Source organism: Temnothorax longispinosus, unplaced genomic scaffold, assembly GCF_030848805.1.
Source record: "Temnothorax longispinosus isolate EJ_2023e unplaced genomic scaffold, Tlon_JGU_v1 HiC_scaffold_17, whole genome shotgun sequence".
Classification (NCBI taxonomy): Eukaryota; Metazoa; Arthropoda; class Insecta; order Hymenoptera; family Formicidae; genus Temnothorax; species Temnothorax longispinosus.
Window position 1 is genome coordinate 21,142 of NW_027269981.1, and position 22,146 is coordinate 43,287.

Below are 22,146 nucleotides of genomic sequence, written 5' to 3' on the forward strand. Positions count from 1 at the left end.
TATCTTCTTATTAGCTCGTGACGGTTTTGTTAGTTGTACATTTGTATCAACATACAAATTTCCGATTCTATCTGCTCGAAAAATTATTTCTCCGTGCTCACCGGTCACGGTCGCGCCTTTTTCACGAAAATGTACTTCATAACCGCAATCCGTTATTTTTGACACCGATAACACGTTTGTACGTAAATCCGACACGTAATATACTTTTTCAAAGTTTACATTTGTCTCCTGTTTACCATTACTCACGGCCATTCGCACGTTTCCCGCGCCCGTTATATTCGTTGACTCACTTCGCCAAATTCAATGTCTTATACACACTTTCGATTTTCTCGAACTTTGTCTTTACAGTACACATGTGTGCAGTGCACCCACTGTCCAAGCACCATTCTACACCATTTACGCTCTCGCGATTAAATAATACCGTCTCAACTGTGTTCAGCATCGCCGTGTCCCCGCGCGCTCGTTCCGAACTCACCGATTCATTGTCATTGTCTTCCACCTGTCGTGCACTCACTTGTAAATTCGCAGGATACTTTGCCAGACACTTTTTGGCAATATGACCGGTTTTACCACAACGGAAACATTTAAGTTTTCTTTGACCCGCACTTGCTTGGCTTTCGGTTTTATCATTCCTCGAATCTTCATGACTGTCATGTGGCACACGCGTGTTTTGACGAAACTTTGACCTTCTCGCGTACATAACATTCTGCTCTGTATTGTTGTCGCTTGCTTTTCGCGATTTGTATTCTTCAAGTATTTTCACTCGCAATATCTCGGGATCTGGCAACTCATCTCGCGTCTCAATAGCGCAACGAAAATTTCCAAACGATTCTGGCAAACTGTATAACAATAAGATTGTTAGCACTTCCTCGTTGACTATCAAACCGATCTCTTTTAAGGTGGTTCATGCAGTACTTGCTAGTCAAATAGGCAACTATTTTTATTAGTGATAAATAAGTATGATTTTTGTCCGTAAAAATCAGCATATAATTAGATTTATTATTTATAACATCTTTAATGTTATACGACCTCTACGTAATTAAAATATTGAGACAAAAGTCACATCTTTTACTAGAATTGTGAGCCGTGTGAATATATGTACAACAGCAGCGCAGCAACGAATAAATGATGCATGTTAAAATTATTTGGACATTTTATAACTTCATTGTATTGAAACTTATATTTATTCAGTATTGCAGATCTTGATGCAACCTAATTTTAATTCTTTTCAGAAATGGACAAATATTTTTATTTCACCCTTTGCTTTATTCGGCGTCCAGAACATGGTAAACGAATTTTTTGAGATATGCGCTGTACTCATCAGCTGACACATGCGACGTTGCCAAGCTGCCGCTAATGCCGCTCGAGTCCAGCCGTCAGTTCCGTATTGTCGATTTAGTCAATCAAAAATTACGTTTTATTAATATATGGTACGGTCAATGAACTCGGGCTTTTATCTAGTATCTTGCAAAATGTTTATTGCATCGTTTCGTCAGTTTTTGGTTCGTTTATCTAGTTTTGAAGTATTGCAATTTTTGCAGCATAAGCGCTTTAACCTCGTTTTTCGGATAAGGGGTCTCTCCACCGCGTTAAATTGGCAAAGTTTACGGACATATATCTCCGGAACCAATCGGTTAAAAAATCCGAAATTTTACAGACACACTCGAGGAACGTTAATCTTTCATTTCATATTAAATTTTCCGGGCTAAGTACATATGACCTAAATGCAAGAACCACCTTAATCTTGCCACTGCCTCGAAAAATTCCGTTAGGTGGGTTCGTACATTGTCCCCCTCTTTCAATCGTGACAAAATGATTTTCTTCAAGAGTATCGCTTTTCGCGCCGGTCCCTTCGACTGGAATGTCGACTCGATTTTTAGCCATATTTTTCTTGACGTTTCTAGATCACGGATCACGTTCAGCTCCGACGTACTCATCGACAACACGATATCGGCTTTTGCTTTCGCATCTTTATTTGTCCATTTCATCGCATCTGTTCCAGACGACGGCTTCACTTTTGTCCCGTTCACGTAGGCCCATACGTCGTTTTTCACCAGTATAGCCTCCATCTGCATTTTCCACGTATCATAATTTTCGGCAGTTAACGGCTCGATTCTCATAATCGCCGACATTTTAACACCACTTTTACTGTCCTTTATTGTTTCAGTTTTTATCTCGCGATTTCTCTATTTTCGCGTATTGGTTCTCACACGCTAACGGTTTTCCCGTATACGCGGCGCACGGTACACCTTAACCACGTTTTCGCCGAGTTCTTCACTCGCGACTTTTAATCGAACACTCGCGTTTCACGCACCCTGGGCCCATAACCTGTTGGCGGGTGATAATTAGAGTTTGTTTCTATATAACGCGGTTTTATTCAGTATAGAATTACAACGATTATGGTTACACGTGGTCAACCGTGCGACGCCAGAAAGAGAACTGAATTGAACTGTGAGTATCAGAAAATAGAATAAATAGGCGTCGGTAATGTCGCGACCACTTAGTTCGAGTGGAGCCACTTCGTATCTCCAACATAATATGCATATGTATTATACATATGTACATGCAATATAAATATAAAAACTTGCAAAAATATCTTGGCAGCAATCACATCCCATTTCATTGTACATATGTGCTGTCAACTTACTTGTACTGTCATATCACATATATTAATGTTATATGTGATTATATAACTGCTATTTTTCTTTGTATTTCCTGTGATATACTTTTTTTCTTCAGTTTGACCCCCCTTGAAATTCAATATTGGCCTTTATATCAATTTAAAAGTAATAAATAAACAAAATAAAAATAAGAAATGAATTAAAAATAATACTAAAAAGTGACAAAAATAAAAAACCTAATTATTTACATGTAACAAGTAGCATTACTTTTTTAAACTTACATAATTACATCTAAAAGTATTATGTATGTGTGCGCGTGCGCACGTATCTGAAAATGATGACAAAAATATAGAATGTTAAGAAAAGACCGTCCATTAAGTACAAAGCGTTACTCCTCACGAAAAATTGTATCGAAAACTTCTGAACCATTATACATCTAATAAAGCAGAAATTATTATATAAAAACAATCAAATTAACATTGTCCTTTAACTAGTACGTCAATGAACCGCTTTTAATAGTGGCGAACTTAGCAACAAATCGCTCACGCATACTATTAGGCGCGTGGTTCATTGATGTACTCCCGGCTAAAGGACGACATCGATTGGATTATTTTTTCAATAATTATTATTTTATTAAGCGATAAGGAAAAAAACGGTTCAGAACTGTTTGACTTAATGTTCGTGATAAATAATGCTATATGTCTAGGAGACGATCTTTACTTAACATCCTGTATAAATAACATACCTCTGGTTTACAATGCAAATTTTTTAATATTATTTCCAGGAAAATTTTTTGTGTACTTGTCACATCCTTCCTTAGGTCCTTCCATTTATTTTTGTTGCACAATTCCTTCATTTCCTTACGTTGCAGCTGGATGTACTTTCTCTTCCTGTATAATTGTTTTTGCGTTTTTCTAAGTTTCTTTTTCATTATATTTTCAAACGATTTCATTGCGTTGTAGTTTCTTTTCTCTCCTCGTATTTCTCTTGTTTCTTCAATTGTGTTGTAATTTATTTTCTCTTCTTGTATTTCTTCTGTTTCTTTAAAAATTGGTATTAAATTAGATTCACATCCAACATTTTTTGCGATCTGTACATTTAAATTTTCTTCGTAATTGCAACATGGCTGTTCATGTATTTCTGGTACTTTAATATCTGGTGTATTAATGGCTGCTATATTAATATTAAGAACTGCAATTTCTTTTAAAATTTGCCGTTTTGTGTAATCACAAATTAGATCGTCAGAAAAATGTAGGGTGCAAATTCTTAATTTATCCAATCTTTGTTTTGGTGCATCTGTAACAGAAGTACACATTTTATACATTAATTTATGTACTACAATGTATATCTTTTATCATAGAGAACTGATCGTGGAGATAAAGCTCGGATTTTATGTTCTCTTAAACAGGAACACAATGCTTACGTAATCCTGTAATCCACTCAGTAATTACAAAATGTTATTTTAGAATGAAGAAGAAATTTTAAAAGTTCTGATCAATTTTTTCCATGCTTAATTAAGAAATTATTAAAATCCATCTAATTGGTATAGTTTTTCAAATGGACATTAGGGTGGCTCTTATTTCTCAAGGTTTGAATTTTCTTCGCGCTACCTCTCAGTTTGGTTCCATTTTATAAAAACATAATCTGTGTAAAATTTCAGCTTAATCGGATAAAAGGAAAGGGTGCCCCCAGAACCTTAAAAATCATAAAATCACCGAAAAAATCAATTTTATTTGTTTATCTTGCAAAGTATTAATTATATGCAAAAAAGTGTTACACAAAAGTTGTAGATCTATTAAAAATGCACATATTATCATCTACCACTTTTTCTCGTACGACTAACTATTTCCGAGAAAAATGTGAAAATTACTTCTTTTTACTACAAATCTTGACGCTGAGCGGCTGAGATAAAGTCTCTTTTTTATAATCTGGAAACTTTCGGCGATAATCACTTACAATCTGAAGCACATACTGTTTCTGTTGCTCATTTTTCGAAAATAATTTATTATAATCTTCCATAAGCTTGACTCTTCTCTCAGCCAAATCATTTACAACTCTCAATTTATTTACTAATTCCAGACCTTTTACAAAACTTTCATTTTTATGCCACGTCAACGGTTCTGTCTTAAGGAATTCATCATTCAAGTCAAATCTTTTGAAAAATCTTCTAGTTTCGGTGGAAACAAATTGTTCAATTCCGTTGTTAACAATTTCTGGGATTTTATCGATTTGTACTTTTATTCGCTTCTTATTTTTGTTTGATGATTCTGTTTCGCGATTCAAAGCATTGACCATTTTTATTTTTGATTCAAATGATAAATTTGTATCAAAGAAAGCTAATCCGACAACTTCAGGGCTCAAATACCATAAATGATTGCTTAGTTTTTGTAAAGCAACACGAGAGATACCACGATCAACAGCTTGATATTCAAAAAGTTTCGAAAGAACCCTGAAATCCAGATACGGTGCTTTGATTGCAGAAGGCGCACAAAACCATACACACTGATAAGAAAGATACAAATATCACAGATCGCATTTTCTTCTTGTAGTGATAATATAAATTCACCATGAAACAGAAAAATTTTCAAGCAATAAATCGCTTTGGCCATCCACCTCGCATGATGGATGGCTCAATTGCTTGAAAATTTTTCTGTTTCGTGGTAAATTTATATTATCACTACAAGAAAAAAATGCGATCTGTGATATTTGTATCTTTCTTGTCAGTCCACACACACAAACGTCAATAAATATATTACACAAATTTCACACAGAATCACAGGAGTGTTCGCACTAATTAATTATCACTAAAAACACTAAGAAACACCGTAAATGGTTTATAATAGCGTAAAATTAGCGAAATCAGCAACACCATATACTGCATAACCATAATGACATTTCGCGCAATTTGGCAGCTAACGAGTTTGGTGAGCAAGCGGGAAGAGAGGTAAGGAGAAAGCAGATTGTGCTGCCGCCTGGAACATGCACCCAGTAACTAAAGCTCGGTCGCCATAAAACTCGCGGAGTTTGATCCCCCTGGCGCTGAGCGCAGCGACCGAGGAGGTCGACGCGAAGTTTTCGCGCTATGGGGAGATAGCCGCCAACGCGATCAAAGTGGGAACTTCGGCTCAGACTGCGATACTGAAGAGCGAATTCTTCGATCCTAACAACATCGTCGACTGCGAGATCACCGCGCTCTGTTTCCGATCCTAATAATGTCGCGACGCGCGTCTACAAATAAATATATTTGCGCGAAACAATGTAAACGCACGTCGACGTGCGTGTATTTTTTCAAAATAAAAAAAACTATGTATCTTATCTGTGCGCTCATTCTTTTTTTCCTTTTTTTCCCAGATCCGTATACCTATCTCCGCGCGACCACGCTTACCCCGAAATCGCGGCGATCGCGTCATCTGCGACGCGGATCGAAACGACCTTCGAACTGAGAAAAAAACAATATCGAAGAAAGGCGACCGAGATCCGCGAGACGAACGACCTTGAACGCATTTTCGCGGAACGTCGAGAGGAGCGACCTCGAACAAGTTCGAACGAGTTCGGGCGAGTTCGGACGCGCCCGGACGCGCGCGAGCGAAAAAAATTAGATCGCGATTTCTAAAATGGTCGATAACGGCGGGAGCGCCGCTCCGAGCGCTCCCTCGGAACGCCCGCGTCCCCCCGCGCCGAGCCCCGTTGGCGGCCCTGCGGCGCGATATTCCTAATTACCCGCCTAGGGAATTTACTTCCTACACTGTTTTCCACAAATACCAGTAAATAGCCGTCCCCTCGCGTCGCGCTCCCCCCCTCGCCCGGCAAATATTAGTAAATCGCTTAGGGATTTTTTCCTTGCGACACCCTCCCTCAGATGACCCTTAACACCGTCCCTCGGGCCCCTCGCCCACCGCTTACGGCGTTCCCTCCGCGGTAGCAAAGCCCCCCCCCCGACCCCGCTAACCGCAACCCGTATGCCTGAGTGTAGAAGTGGCTGTTACCCTCCTACTCTAATAAAGTGATCGTATTTTGAAAACTAGTGCTGAGTATTTATTGTTTGCTATTTTTGTTCATATTATTTATGAAAAGTTAAAATTGAACTTTATTTTAAGTCAGGAGGATTTTAAAAAATGTATTAACGTCGCCGTTCACCGTCGCCGCCGATAAATTATCACCCGTCAATTCTGCCGTTGCTGAAAGAGAAAATTATCGGCGAACTTTGCCGCCGCCAAACTATTTTGCTTCAAACGCCGCAATTTACTACCATTCACTATTGCGCTGTTCATAGAGCCTGTAAACGCTAACGCTATTAATGCACTACCTCGGAAGGAAGAGCGTTGGTAACGAGCAGTTATGACGTATAAAGGTGCCTTTTCATGCTGACGCTCGACGCTCATTTTCAGCGGCAAGAAGGTCGCATGACCACAATTGACGCCGGCGTCAATTGAAATTCATGAAAAGGAAAACAGCGTCAAAATTTCGGCGTCTTCGCGCTGCTTTGGCTTTGACGCTTGATGTTGGAAAAATCCAACTTCTCTTTCTAGACGCTGGCATCATAGTGATGTCACGTGACGACGCTCAACGCTGTTTTTCAGCGTCCCATGAATTGGCACCTTAATACTACCAGTAATGACGTCACGTCGTTGATAGCGCTATCATAGAGCTCCGCGAACAGCCAGTAGCGCTAGGTAGCGCTAATAGCGTCTCCCCGAACGCACCCAATGTAGTAACTAGAAGCTTTTTCAAGCTTAATCGGTGTAGAAGGATCGATACGGTCAAGGTACATATACATATCTTTCGAATTGTTCATCACCACTAATTCGACGTACTTCCCAATACTTGTGCGAATCTTAATGTACATTGCTTCACAATCACCATCCTCGATCTTCCGAAAGATTTCAATCGCCCAATAGTGATACTCCCAATAGCGCGGTTTAACGTAATATCGACTAATACTGGCCAAGCGAGTTGCTTCGGCATCGCAATCGTCCCACAGCCGTCGATACACTTTTTGTCTCACGTTAGAGTCCCACTCATAAGGAGGCTGCTCGGTTTCGATAACGATTCCTTGTCTAACGATGCGTTCACTGGTTCCGCGTATACCGAATTCGCGATCGCGAAGAAACTGTACCGGCGATATTCGTTGCACATCCCTCAATCTTTCGTCTCGCACATCTTCATCATTCTTCAAAGCATCAGCGATATCGTTTATTAAATAGTGATCATAGCCTAAAGAGGTTATATACTCGCTAAGATCACTTGCGTTCTTTTCAATTATCCATTCCATGTTGCGCACATTATATATAATGTCCCACTCGCGATAATGTTTTTTTATCACTTCATGTAAATCGGGCACATGTTGCATGGATATATTTGGAACAATGGAGTATTACGACAATCTGTGCAAAATTGAACGTTCATTACCTCGTACGGTTCGGTTACATGCTCTCGACATTTACGTATGTGTTCACCAGTGTCTGGTGAAGCAATCATACACGAATAACACAGGTTATCTGAATTGTATCTAAAATAAAAATAAATTGCGCAACACTTTGTACGTCCATCTAACGCTAAAAATTTGGGACGCGACACTATTTTTTTTATAACTTCTCTACGGTTATCGTCTTCATCGCTGTTATAAGTGCTGTCCGGTGACAACGGACGAACTTCGTCGGATGAATCTACATTCATTACTGCCTCGAAATTATTGTCCATCTCTATTTTTGTTCACTGTTTTTGAAAAAATGTTTTCTTTATACCGCTTACTTGACACAAAAATTTCAGCCCCGAGTATGAACTTTTAAGAGCCGCGACAATATTTTTTTCTTATCGTGTGCAAATCGGGCACATTACGCGGAAATATCATATACAATGATTCACGACATCTTGAACAATACCGGCCATGCATCGTTCCGCGTCTCTCAACGAAGTGTTTTAGGCGAACGTACATGCCAAAATCAAGGTCCCATAGAGCAACCATGCACGGAGCACATAGTGCAAGTGCACTACCCGTTGAATAATAAAAATATATTACGCAATGTCTCATACGTAAATTTAGTGCAACGATTTCCCAACGCAGCACTATTCTATCGATGACTTCTTCATGATTGTCGTTTTCATCACTGAAATAATCACTGTCGTCCTTTAACGCGCGATCCATATCAAAATTATAATCATCTCCTTTATCGTGAAAAGTACCGACGCGTATACTTTCAAATTACAGACTGTGATTTTGAGTCGCTTCACTCTTCCTTATATACTTTTTCTATTGCTTTTTCCTCTCGTTCCAACTAGAGCATCGCGTATCGTTTCTTCTGTTTTAGTGCATGGTGTGTATACACTGCAGAGAAACAATATCACCCATAGAAATTGAGTCGCGTTGCTGCGCTTATGCTGTCTAGTGTTTATAAAATCTAGCAGCCTGTCATCGGCGCTCGTTTTTGTAACCCGCGACGGTTAAGTCATAAAATTTTTGGTCGAGTACCTACGTCGACCATCGATGCTCGCATCTGCAGTGCAAGATGATATCTGTTTATAAATTCTGTCATCGACGTTCGTCGATACCCATAGAAATTGAGTCGCGTTGCTGCGCTTATGCCGCGGCCGTCTAGTGTTTATAAAATCTAGCTGCATTCATCAGCGCTCGTCTTTGTAACGCGCGACGCCATAACCGAATGGCGCCGCGAAACCCCGATAAGCGGCTCTTCCTAGACAGAAAAATAAAGAGGAGGAACCGCGACGGTTAAGTCGCATAAAATTTTTGGTCGAGTACCTACGTCGACCATCGGTGCTCGACCATCCGCAGTGCGAGATGATATTCGTTTATAAATTCTGTCATCGACATTCGTCGATAACCTCTATTAAGTTGGACCCCCCACCAACGCAAATCAAGTTCGCACTAGGTCAAAAATTTAGTACTATTTAGGTGCTAATTAAGTGCCCTAGTCCGAATTTTGGTGCTCGAACCGTTTAGTAAGAAATCGCGTAAAAAATGGGGAGGGGTCCAGCTTGCCATTAAGCTGGACCCCCCATATCAGAAAATGATCCTATAGAAAAGACAAGTACACTATAATTTAGTGCTAATTAAGTGCTAATTAAGTGCTCTAAAATAACGATAAAATATTGACAGATTATAACATTTATTTAAATATACCATTATATATTGAACACAGTACCGTCGCGGTCGACACAAACACTTAAAAAATTTGCTGCATGAATATATTCAGTTACTAAAATGATCGAAAACATATATTTCCCAAATCTGAGTTCATTGCTAACAATAAAACAATTACGATAATTAAGTTAGACCAGCCGTTGGCGTTGAGCACTAAGTTCCGTCATCTGATCATCTACGAATTAGTTGCTCGCATGATTATAGTATTAAAATAATTCTCAGACATTGTACTTTAAAAGAATATCACGATTCGAATTTAGTGCTAGCTGCAGAGGGTTGAAATCAATTAATTAACTCATGGGGCGCGCGCGCCGCGCTCTATAATTCGTTACTGCATCGACGACGTCGTGCGCTCGTCAGGATCTATATTCACGTGCCTTAATTGTTTTATGGCATAGGTAAAACAATTATTCTTTAATAATGTTTTGCATAACAATTTCAAATAAATTTTTATATTTTTCTCTTAAAAAACAATTATTAAAATGTATCCTATTATTTTTCAAGATTAGATGTACGTATATGTATTGAAAATGTAGTGTGACGGTTTAGCCCCGGGGGGTAGACGGTTTAGCCCCGGCATTTTTGAGATTTCAATTTTTGCACCGTTGTCGTTTTTGCTCTATACCGGTTAAACAAAGCGACGTAGACAAAAATTTCCTATATAAATTTTGTAGCTAAAGGTTCACTCTTTACAGTGGTATACCACATTTAACCACAATTATTTATTTTGTTGTTAAAAATTGGCACCGAAAAAAAACGGACGGTTTAGCCCCGGTCTCCCCTACTTACGGAAAAGCGACACGTTGATTGGCTACCGCGTCGCTTCTTGCCGCGCAGGTCGGCGTAGTGTTCCTCCAGTAAGAGTTAGAACACCATCCACCATTACAAGGGAGAAGTTAGTGGGAGTGAGACAAAGCACATCTCGAAGTACGAGAGTGGGGAGGCTGTCTCGATCTTTCGATGGTACGATTGGTACGCATAATTTTCTGTTGCAAGCAAGAGCGGCCTTTTGTGCCTTGTTATCGAAGTCGCCATTGATTGAAAATCACTGACCGAATCATACCCTACAGGGAGCGGGTGTCAAAGGTGTTTGTTCGCAGTTTTGATAAAGTTAATTGGCTTTATCGTGGCCAAGGCCAATGATGATTCCATGATGAATAAAGGTATATATATTATATTAATAATTGTATATTTGCATCGTTTCAGTATTATATTTTCGACTTTTTTGATGACTGATTATTATAAATAATCATCTTTGTTGTGTATAACATATTGCTTCGGATTCTTAATGTTATGTTTCTATAGGGTTGTATATTGATCCCATATTTATTTACTTTTTTGACGAGAGTTTAACTAATCGATAAAAGTAATGTAATATATTTGGCATAAATTTGCAAACTTCGGACTATTTATTTCCAAAACGGCTGAAAGAGTAAAATACTGATATTCTATATTCTTTATTTATACAGTTTAACAATAAGTTTTAATTTAGTATATTATTTATTATACAAAATTCAAAATACGAAGAAAAGTCTTTTGGTCGCACTTTTTATATCTATGCAAAATCCTAAAATAAATTACGTATTATAGAAGTTTCGTGTACGCTCTACTTAGTCAGTTTACGTTTATTACTTCTTTAATCGCATTTTTAGACGTTATTTTTGAGACTTAAAATACATTATAATTCATGTCCAATATACGCATAACATTGGAGACGACCGGGAAAAGCGGCATTACAGCGCTCTCGCGCGAAATGTAAACAGCGCAGAAAAGATTATTTGCTTGCTGTGACAATTGCAGAGAATGAGAATCCTCAACAGCAACAGCAGCAACAGGACAACAGGGACAACAACAGGGACAACAACAAGGACAACAACAGGAGCAACAACAGGAACAACAGCAGCTGCAACCGCAAAATGCGCGGATATTGGAGTTGCGTAGGCAAATGCATAACATAAGGAACCAAATTCGAAAGGAGTTAGGACGAGGTCGATATATTTATGGTGGTCGTGGTCGCGGACGCGATTGTGGTCGTGGTCGTGGTCGTGGTCGCGGCTGCGGTCGTGGTCGTGGCCGTGGCCGTGGCCGTGGCCGTGGCCGTGGCCATGGCCATGGCTATGGCTATGGCAACCAGATAATTATTTATCCAAAAAATATCTATATATAACTATCTGTTTTACCGCATAATATTTTATTTTATATTTTTATATATACTGTATAACTTTAAATAAATTAATGAATTGTAATTGTGTGCATTTATTACATAAATATTTTATAAATACAATTAGGAAAAAAGTAATTCCTCGAAAAAATATCTAGCAAGAATGATTCCTTTAGTTTTTCTAAAACTAAATATATAATAATAAAAATATGCTCTTGCACGGTCCGCACGTTTTTTTTAAATAATTTCAAGGTTTTTATATTTTCTTATAATTGTTATTTTAGTTATACTTAATGTCTCAATTTATTTATTAATTCATTACTATTTTTTTCAATATGTTAAAATCACTTTTATATTTGTTAACTGATAGCCTATTTAGACTCTATTTGACAGATATATTAAAAATTTTATGATTATTTTATGATTTTAAATATGAAAATAAACACATGAATACAGTATATCTAAGTAGAAAAAGAAAAACAGTTAATCTTTATTCTTTAAGTAAAGAATAATTACATTTGTAAAAATTATAGTTTAACGAGCAGTCATATAAGTATTAAGGAAATTATTTTGATATGTCGTTTAATATAATAAAAAGAATAAAGGAAAAGGATATAAATTAAGACACAAATAAAAAGGTAAACATTTCATTTATCTGTGTTATTTTCTTCTTATACATTATGTACAGAATAAGCAAGTAAATATTGCAGTTCACGCTCTTGTGCAGTCATTGCGCGAACGCTTTATCCATTTCATTTATCTGTACTTATTTTCTTCTTATACATTATGTACAGATATTTAAAAAACAGTAATTCAGCGCTCTTCATTGACACTGTTAATTATAAATTTTACTACTGTTTTATTTTACGATCACTTAGTATCAATTGCAGTTCATGATATGAAATTCACTTGTAAATATTACGCGAACGCTAATTTAATCAAAAGTTTCTGAACAATAAATACATAAAAAAAGATTATATAATAATAAATGCAGTTCACGAGTTTACAAGATCATTCCACGAACGCATTTTACTTGCTGTATATGATTGATCGTTCAATCTCTCAAATGATCATTGCGCAAACGCAATATATTAATGTTCAATAATTTCTTTAGAGCTTTTAATATAATTTGTTAGAAGTAATATATACAATGATAATTTTGTAAATTACTTATGTCAACAGTAGGTATACATATATGTTAGAATGTTATATATATATATATATATATATATAATATATATATATAATATATATATAATATATATATAATATATATATATATATATATATATGTGTCAATCAGCTATTTTGACGACAGTTTTTAGCAAGCATTGGCTCTTTTGACGACATCTGGCTATTTTGACGACGGTCGTCAAAGTTTTTACAGTTCTATTGTATATTTTGACGACTGTCGTCGAACAAACCGTAATGATCAATCGGATAATTCAACGACACTGTATAGATTGACGACATAGTGTAGATCATTGACATATAGCAAAAAAAATTTTTGACATTACGTGAGGTTAGAAAATCTGTCATCGTATTATTTACAATTACATACATAATACGATGACAAATTTTCTGAAAGACGGTGTAAAAGCAATAATAAAGCAAAAAATAATTAAAATGAAATAAGCGAGAGGTTAGAAAATATCAATCGATCATCGATCAGTCACATCAATCGATTTCATACTAAATGTTATTGGAATATAATAGGTACATATTTGTGTAATCATTAATGTAGTAATTACACATCAAGAATAAAGAATGTTAAACGAAGATAAGTGAATCATTATACATATCATGCGTGAAACAGAACGCACCTCAAGATGTGACATATTTTCTAACCTCACACTGTCACAACATTTTAATGCCTTATTATTGCTTTTAAACAACGTGGTATTGAATGAACATTGAACATTGATAATCTTATCACAGCATAGATTTCAATAGCAGAGACAATACCATTGAAGACTATGTGTTGGAATCATCAAAGCCCATTTATTAAATATGTTTATTATGGAAAAAATAATACTGCACTATCAACATATATGTTAGAAGATTGAATATTTACATTGCTATTCAGTTAATGTATATATAAGAAAATAATATTTTAACATTAAGAAGGCAAAGAGAAAAAATGGGAACAGGAAAATCTTTCATGGAGGAAAAAAGTGACACTGTATTTAAAGTTACATATGTATTCTAAAACTTGAAACGAAAAAAAGGAAAAGAAAGAGATAAAACAAAAAAACAGGGAAAGCGCAACTATATAGAACACACATGAGAACAAGCATTTACGTAATTATCATTTATATTATAATTACGTACGCTATTTAGAAGAAAAGCGGATTAAAACTTTTAATACACTACAACAATCTTATTCGTATTATGCTTAACTTTCTTTGGCAAAAGTAACACTGATTTCTATACTATTGTTTAACAGATGACGGGCAGGAGAAACTGAACGCATTCTTATCGGAGATTTTTAAAATTATGAAAGAGTTAATAAAAACATGTACAGCGATCTTTACAAGTCATTAACAAAAGAACACAAAAAGATTGCTAACAGTATATCAGATTCTGTATAAGAAGTAAATTAGGACGTATTTGAATGCATTAATTTGATTTTAAAATATTAAAAGAAATCTAACGTACCCGAAAAAAATTCTTACGTTTTCGAATTGCCTGAGTATAACAAACAAAAGTACAAATATTTCAGAGCTTGCATTTTAATGCGTAAATTCTCAAGTGAATGTAATGCAATTCAGTCTAATACTTTACATGGTAAATTGTTGCGAAAGCATGTTGCAACATACTGTATACAACTAAATCTTAATAATATGGAAGTATCGGATCTTGCCACATTTATGGGGCATTCCGAAAAGATTCACAAGGATCATTATGTGTACAATATGTTGCAACATACTAATAATCGAAGTAAAGGCTTTATTGGCTAACAGCCGTTAGCAACCAGAGATAATATTGCAAATTTCCCAATACCTGGTAGCTGTTCAAGGAAATTACCAACATGCAAGTAGCGAATCTTCAACGGAAAGTAATATAGACGACGAATTATATGACTACCAAGCACAAAAAGATTGCTGACAAATATATTAGATTCTCGAATATAAAATAAACGGCCTAATTAAGAGCCAAGCGCGATAAATGCTTTGCAAATGTTAATTCTAACTTTTTACATATTTCCTACCTTAGTAAATTGCGCGCCGACTAAATTATCAGACTTGCAACGCAGCTCCAGTTGGAGTAGTAAAATCCCCTCCCTCCTTACTACTCCAACCGGAGTTGTTGCAAGTCTGACAATTTAGTCGGAGCGCAGTTTACTAAGGTTGAAAATGTGTAATAATTTAAAAATAACATTTACCGCGCCTGACAACGAGAACGACACAAAATTCGTGATACAAACCAAAGACTGTAATAATGAGAAGACGACTAACGACATTAAATACATCTTGTGGTAAGTTTAGCTAACGTTATAAATTATATCGGAAATAGCAACGACATATATAAATAGATCAAGTATTCTTCATGTTTTTGCCATGGAGGGGGTGAAGTCGGGAGTTGGCAGTTTATAACTCCGCTAGCCATCAATATATCGCACAGTGCTTGCAATAATCCGCACGCTCTTATAGTTCGTTGACAAGCTGCGACTGCCTTCACACAAAACAATTGTTATTAATTAAAGGTAACAACAAGACAAATAATGTAAATTCCATATAGCGCTAATATTTTTGAGCTACCTGAGCAGGAGGACTCGCTGCTACTAGCGCTCGTACAACTCGCACCATGCAGTGAACATTGGACACCTTCTGTGGGCTCCATCCACCAAGATTGTTATCCTCCGTTTCATTGAGAATTTGGAATATTGGCGTCAATTTCTGAATATAGCTACCTGTACCGTTGGAATATAAAAATTATTACAGAACGGCGAAAATTATACAAGTTGGTAGAGAAATCCAATGACAAGTATATTACCTTCCTTAAAGAAGTCTTGGTCACTGACGTTTCCCCTGAGAAAATTTAATATCAGCACAGGAGGCAATCTTCCACAACAATACCACCATCTGCGTGGCCCTCTTGCTCAATAACATCAAATATGCGATCAAACGCACTTTCAAACGCCACTATCTTTTGTATGTTAGCATTGCCTTTTGTCAATTGAATGAGCAGCAACAAGACCTATATATCAAGTATAAATAACATGTTACAAGCAAAGCTCTTACTATTCCAGAAGCGTTTGTTCAAAAATAATAAATTTAACATACATCATTGCGTATAACTTCTCTGTTGTCACTCAGCAAATCCATCAGTCATCAGTTTAGAGACACCCATAGGGCTGACCAGAATTATTTCCTGAATATCTTTAGATCTATTCGCCAGCAAATGCGTCAGTAGCTTCAGCGCTGGCCACCTGACACGGAAGTCAAACTCCTTGAGAAATGTCAGCCACAAACCAACACTGTCCGATTGCTTAATGAATATTTCTGTAAACTGTTCCCCTATTTGGTTCTTGGAGCCGTGTTTATCGACTGAAATAACGCGAGGCGATCAGACGTAAAATTGATTATGCCAAAGAAATAACGCAGTCTTATACCTTCTTCGTTGAATGTTTCAGGATTCGTTATATTGCACAGAGTATCCAAAGCCAGGCCGATTATCTCGTAATCTGTCCTGTCCATCTCCAGCACCTGCCTGAGCGCGTCCATTTCCTAAGCACCCACCTCCACGCGATACGTGCGTGATAACGCCTTGAGCGCACGGCAGGCATCTCTTCCGTCGTACAGCAGAATAGAAGACTGCAGTCTGTCCACTAGTCTCTCCACCTGTGTTACAGAAATATTGTAAAAGAAACGGCATCGTGAGCTACCTGTAATTAAGTCCGTCAGCCAGGAAGCTTTATCGGATAATTAGCAGCGAAAGCGCTCACGACGTTCGTTCAAAACATAGGGAAGTAACCTTCCTCCGGCGCGTGAAAACATGAAATATTCATCGGTTCCCACTCACCGTATCGGCACCCGTCGGCTGCGTACCGGCGGGAGCGGTTCTCAAGACGGATTTCAGGCTGCTTTTAAAATACTCCATTTCTTTCTCGGCGAGATTTCTTTCCACCGCCTGTCGGTGTAAACTACACGTCACACGTCGACACTTTAAGGTTATTCTACATAGAAGTCATAGTCGTGAGTTGTAAGAAATTGACCAATCACATTCGAAGTTGAGGAGAATATTCAATCTATGATTGGTCAATTTCTTACAACTCACGACTACGACTTCTATGTAGAATAACCTTTATGCCCGATCTACAATAGCTGTAGTAAGCTGTAGTAGGCCCGGTATCCACGATGCAAGAACTGTGTCCAAGTTTCGGTTTAAGCCAATGAAACTTCTACTTTTTTGTAAGAGCTGCAAGTTTATTGGTTTAAATCGAAACTTGGACACAGTTCTTGCATCGTGGACACCGGGCTGTAAGCCTCAAGATGTAAGAAATTGATCAATCACAGTCGATTATTCTCCTCACATTCGCCTGTAATTGGTCAATTTTTTACGGCTTGAGGCTTAAGCGGGGAGCACACACTTCTGCATAACGCATAATGTGTAAGCATAAGAAAATTGATTGGTCCATACACATGTGCATAAGAAAATAGACCAATCCCCCTCCCTCGCACCCCCCCGTTGTGTGTGTGTGCTTCCCATGCATAATTAAACTAATAAAACTCTCAGCGTGAGACCTAACTGCTTGAATCGAGATGCTTGGTTATTCTGCACGATTGATTCATTTAAAATTGGCGCAGTTTTACATGCGCGTGCGACCACTGAGCATGCGCGTGTGGCCGCAGGGCATGGTCGTAGTCGCTGCATCTCGTCGGTATGACAGGAATCATAACCTGATTCCTGTCAACTTTAACCGTTAATATCTCGTTTCGCGGGGCAGAGCGACACTTTTTTCTGCCAGATTCGGTCGTTTCGTGCAAAAACGCGTCGATTAAGCCCAAGTTGAACGAAATCGGTGAGGAGGCCACTATTCTTTAGATTTACCTTAATTATTTATTGGATTCATATTGATCTAACATTTCTCTATGGAAAACGCTGTAACTGTACACACAGCTGCGTCACATTTGTCCCATATGCTCGCCTATTGTGCAAGGGGCTTAAGATTGCCGGGAAAATCAACTCAAATAAGATGATTTATCAAAATGACCATTTAGCATTGGGAAATATGCATAATGACCGGGCAATTTGATTAATTTTTCTCTATTAATCATATTGGCCGAACAAATTGGGAATTATGCATAATGCCCGGCCATTATGCATAATGCCCAATTTATCAAATTGCCCGTAACATATATACAACATTTTATATATGTGTGTACACGTATGCATTTCGTATCGTCGAATATTTTTGAAATACTTGAAAAATATCGTTTCACAGGATTGTCCTCCATAAGAAACAATCGACACGCAACAATATCACTCGCGTGTGTTATCACTTTTGCACGCTCTATCGCTGCGCAAAGACTCGCGTTATATCATGCCGATAGGAATATTTTGAAAATAAAACAAAGCAATGATTCAATCGACGTTGAATAATTATCGATTACGATAATATTGAATGCAATTCAATCATTATATTTGATTTTTCTCAAAGTATCCTCATGAAAATAACTACTGAAATAAAATTTTACATTTAACAGTGGACGTCCATGTGCCATCTGGGTATTTACGTACCTATTTTCGTACTTAAAAATCGTGGCACAATTTTTTTATTTACGCGGGCAAAGTTTTTGATCGCGGCACATTTGTCTGACCTGCTCCAACATGTCGCGGTACCTGTTACCAAATTCTTCGCTGTGCAATCCGTCGCATAGCTGAAGGAGTCGGTAGCGCAGTTGCGCAGGCGTAAAAATCGCGAACTCGGGGCGCGAACTTATGAGAGTTGCCCACGACGATAAGGTGTTGGGGGTAAACGTTGTTAGGGCGTGTCTCATTATTTGTAGGTCCATGCAAGACGTAAAGTCGCGTATCGTCATTTTTGGACCCGGCCTTTTTTTGGATCCGCTCAAAGTGGCCGAGGTGGTCGAGTCACCAATGTTTATAATTTTCGACGTCGACGGTGAGGCTGCTGCATTTTTCAGTTTTTTTGAACCTCTCGAGGTCGAGATGTCCGAGGTGGTTGCCTAGTTATAACCGCTAATTTTGAATTTCGGCGGCATCGGCGACGACTGCGGCGACGGCGGTCGCGACGATGATGGTGGTGCACGACGGCCATTTGACTTGGCCGTCGTTCGGATTGGTAGTCCTTTGGATCGTCTCTGGGTCGAGGTGGTCGAGGTGGTCGAGTCATGGATTTCTATCGTTGGTAAGGCTGCTGCTGTTGCTTTCGATCGCTTTGAGCGTCTCGAGGTCGAGGTGGTCGAGTCATAGATTTCGATCATTGGAAAGGCCGCTGCTGCTGCTTTCGAACGCTTTGAGCGTCTCGAGGTCGAGGTGTCCGAGGTGGTTGCCGAGTTATAACCGCTAATTTTGAATTTCGGCGGCATCGGCGACGACGGCGGCGACGGCGGTCGCGACGGTAACGGTGGTGCACGACGGCCATTCGACTCTTGGTCGGATGAGACGCTCACGTGTTCTGTCGCTACAGCAGCAGCAGAACGACTACCAGTAGCGGTGGTAACGGAAGGCTGACATTCGTCTTCGTGCTTCGTGCGTCGATTCAACGGGCTGCGACGGTACGATAAACGTTCCCATCGTTCCTTTCCATTTCTTACCAACTTTTCGACGGAGCGCCTTATATTCGTCCAACGGTTGTTTTCTTTTTCTACTAATTTCTGGAGGCCGCGGCTGAGAATCGTCTCGCCGTCGTCGTCGTCGTCGTCGTCGGACGATGAACCGTGACGGTGGCGGGGGCGGCGGCGGCGGGGATCACCACGATCGTCGTCGTCGTCGTCGTCGTCGTCGTCGTCGTCGTCGGAGGAGGAGGAGGAGGAGGAGGAGGAGGAGGAGGAGGAGGACAGTGGCATTGGTCTATTGCGTTTTTTGCAGCGGCGTATTCTTCGCAATCGTTGCGCGACATGTCGTACCGTTACCGTTTGAACGGGGTATTTTTTTACAACGCACCACTTGTAATAATTTCTGGTTGGTCGTACTACGTACAGCGGGAATACGTCCATGTGGTTGGCGATAAACCTTAATAACGTATGACGGAATCGAGGTTCGTCGTCGATACGTACCGTCATTCGCGCGACGCGCGCGAACGGTGTCTCGGGCTCGAGGATGGCTCGTCCGATTCTGTGAGGTTTAAGTACGATGTTCGCGACTTTACCGCAAAGTTGTCGATACGGGTGAGATTTAACTTCGCGTAAAAAGGACCGTAATTTAAAGGCCCTTTCGCAACGCTGGTAATAACGTTGCGTTATTACATTTGTTTGTATGCTCGATATATTGTCGCGGGTGAGAAAGTGCGAGTACGCCCACGACGCGTACATCGCGACTAGGAATCTCGCGATTCGTCTTCTTTCGTCATCGTCATCCACTTCCTCGAGCATTTCGACGTTAAAAATTACGTCTCGCGCGTGTCAAACCGGGTTCGCGAAACACGAATTGAGAGCTGTCGCGTATACGGGATATACGAAATCGTCTGTTGGGTCGTTGAACGGACGCAATCGTATTATTCCTCGATCCGCGGAGGCCATCTCTTTACCGTTGCAGAACATATTTCCCGTTACGTAGTAGTTGAATACGGGATTTAGCCCGTGCGCGAAGTACATGGCCCGAAATTCGGCCCGTATCGCCCGGTTCGTCGTAGCGTTTGGTATCCACAGACGCGCGTCGTATTTCACGTTTTTACATTTGGCGATCTTTCCCAAATGTCGAAGGTCTCGTCCGACGCAAATGTTGACGTGTCTCGTCCAGTTTTCTACTCGTTACACGAGACCGCGCCTCAACAGCACGCGCGTCGTTACGCACATATTGTTATCGTCGAACACGCCGTAACGGTCTAATCTTACCGACATAACGTTAGGGTGGTTGAGCGAGTCGAATGTCAGAACCTCCTCTATTCTGACCGCGGGATCGCCTCTTACGTAATTATCGCAGTACGCGAGTAAGTCCGTCACGTACTGTCGATATTGCTTCGCGATCGAAGAGAATAAGCGATTGCCGTCGGCGAATCCGCGGCAGATCGAGTACGCCGCCGTATATCCTGACTCTGTTGGCCTTGCCATTTTTGCCGCCGAGTTGTACGCCTCCATATACGTGATCACGCGATCGTGCACCGGGGAGACGCTAGCGTCAAAGTAACCGTATTTGTCCGTAAAGCCGACGCGATATCTATGCGTTGTTTTGTAGCGGGCGAGTTTAATTCCACCCGCGCAAACGCCAACGAGCGAATCGGCGCCTCTGCCGGACAGTTTAACGAGCAACGCGTTATCCACGTTCCAAGGTCTCAGAACGTCGGCTCGGTGAATCTGCACGATATCGACGTGCGGATGGTCGACGTCGACCATGCGTTCCAACATCTGTCCGGCGATATGTTTTTGGAGGCGCATGCCATGCTCGCACATGTAAAATCGCACGTACGACATGCCGCACGCAAGGATGCCAGACTCGCGGTTTTTGCCAGCCACAGCCAGCCAGTGGTGGGGATGGGCAGAGATGCCAACTTGACGTTTCAGCAACGCAGCCGAGCGGCCCGAGCGCTTCGGCTGGCTTCGGCCAGCTTCGAGCGTCAGCGGTAGAAGAGAATGGACAGATCTGCTGTCTTCTTCTTCTCTTTCGGCTATTGGCTATGCGATTTCGGATCTCGTGAATGCCGAGTTGACGAGGCGACCAGACGACGCGTGACATTATTTCGGCGCGCGACATTAATTATCGATGTATTTTCCTACATATTAATAAATCAAAAAAATCATTTAATAAAAAATTATTATATACATTGTTTTACATGTTAATACATATAATTAAAATTTGAATTGAAATATAAAAATCGACTCTTGGCCAAAATGTACGCTTTTTTATTTAAAAAGAATCTATTTGACAATCTTTATTTAACGAATTAATTTCAGCACAATGATATTATTAAGCACTAAAAAAAATTATAATTTATACTATTCTTCTTTCTGTCATTGAATTTATTTGCCATTAAATGTATAACGTACACATTGTTTCTCAACGGAAACTGCGAAAAAGTG

At 39.4% G+C, this 22,146-nt stretch overlaps 1 pseudogene; it reads right to left on the reverse strand.

Annotated features, from left to right (window-relative positions):
* Window positions 1-14,546: 14,546 nt before the first annotated feature.
* Window positions 14,547-17,133, reverse strand: LOC139823739 (general vesicular transport factor p115-like; annotated as a pseudogene).
* Between the last annotated feature and the right edge of the window lie 5,013 nt (window positions 17,134-22,146).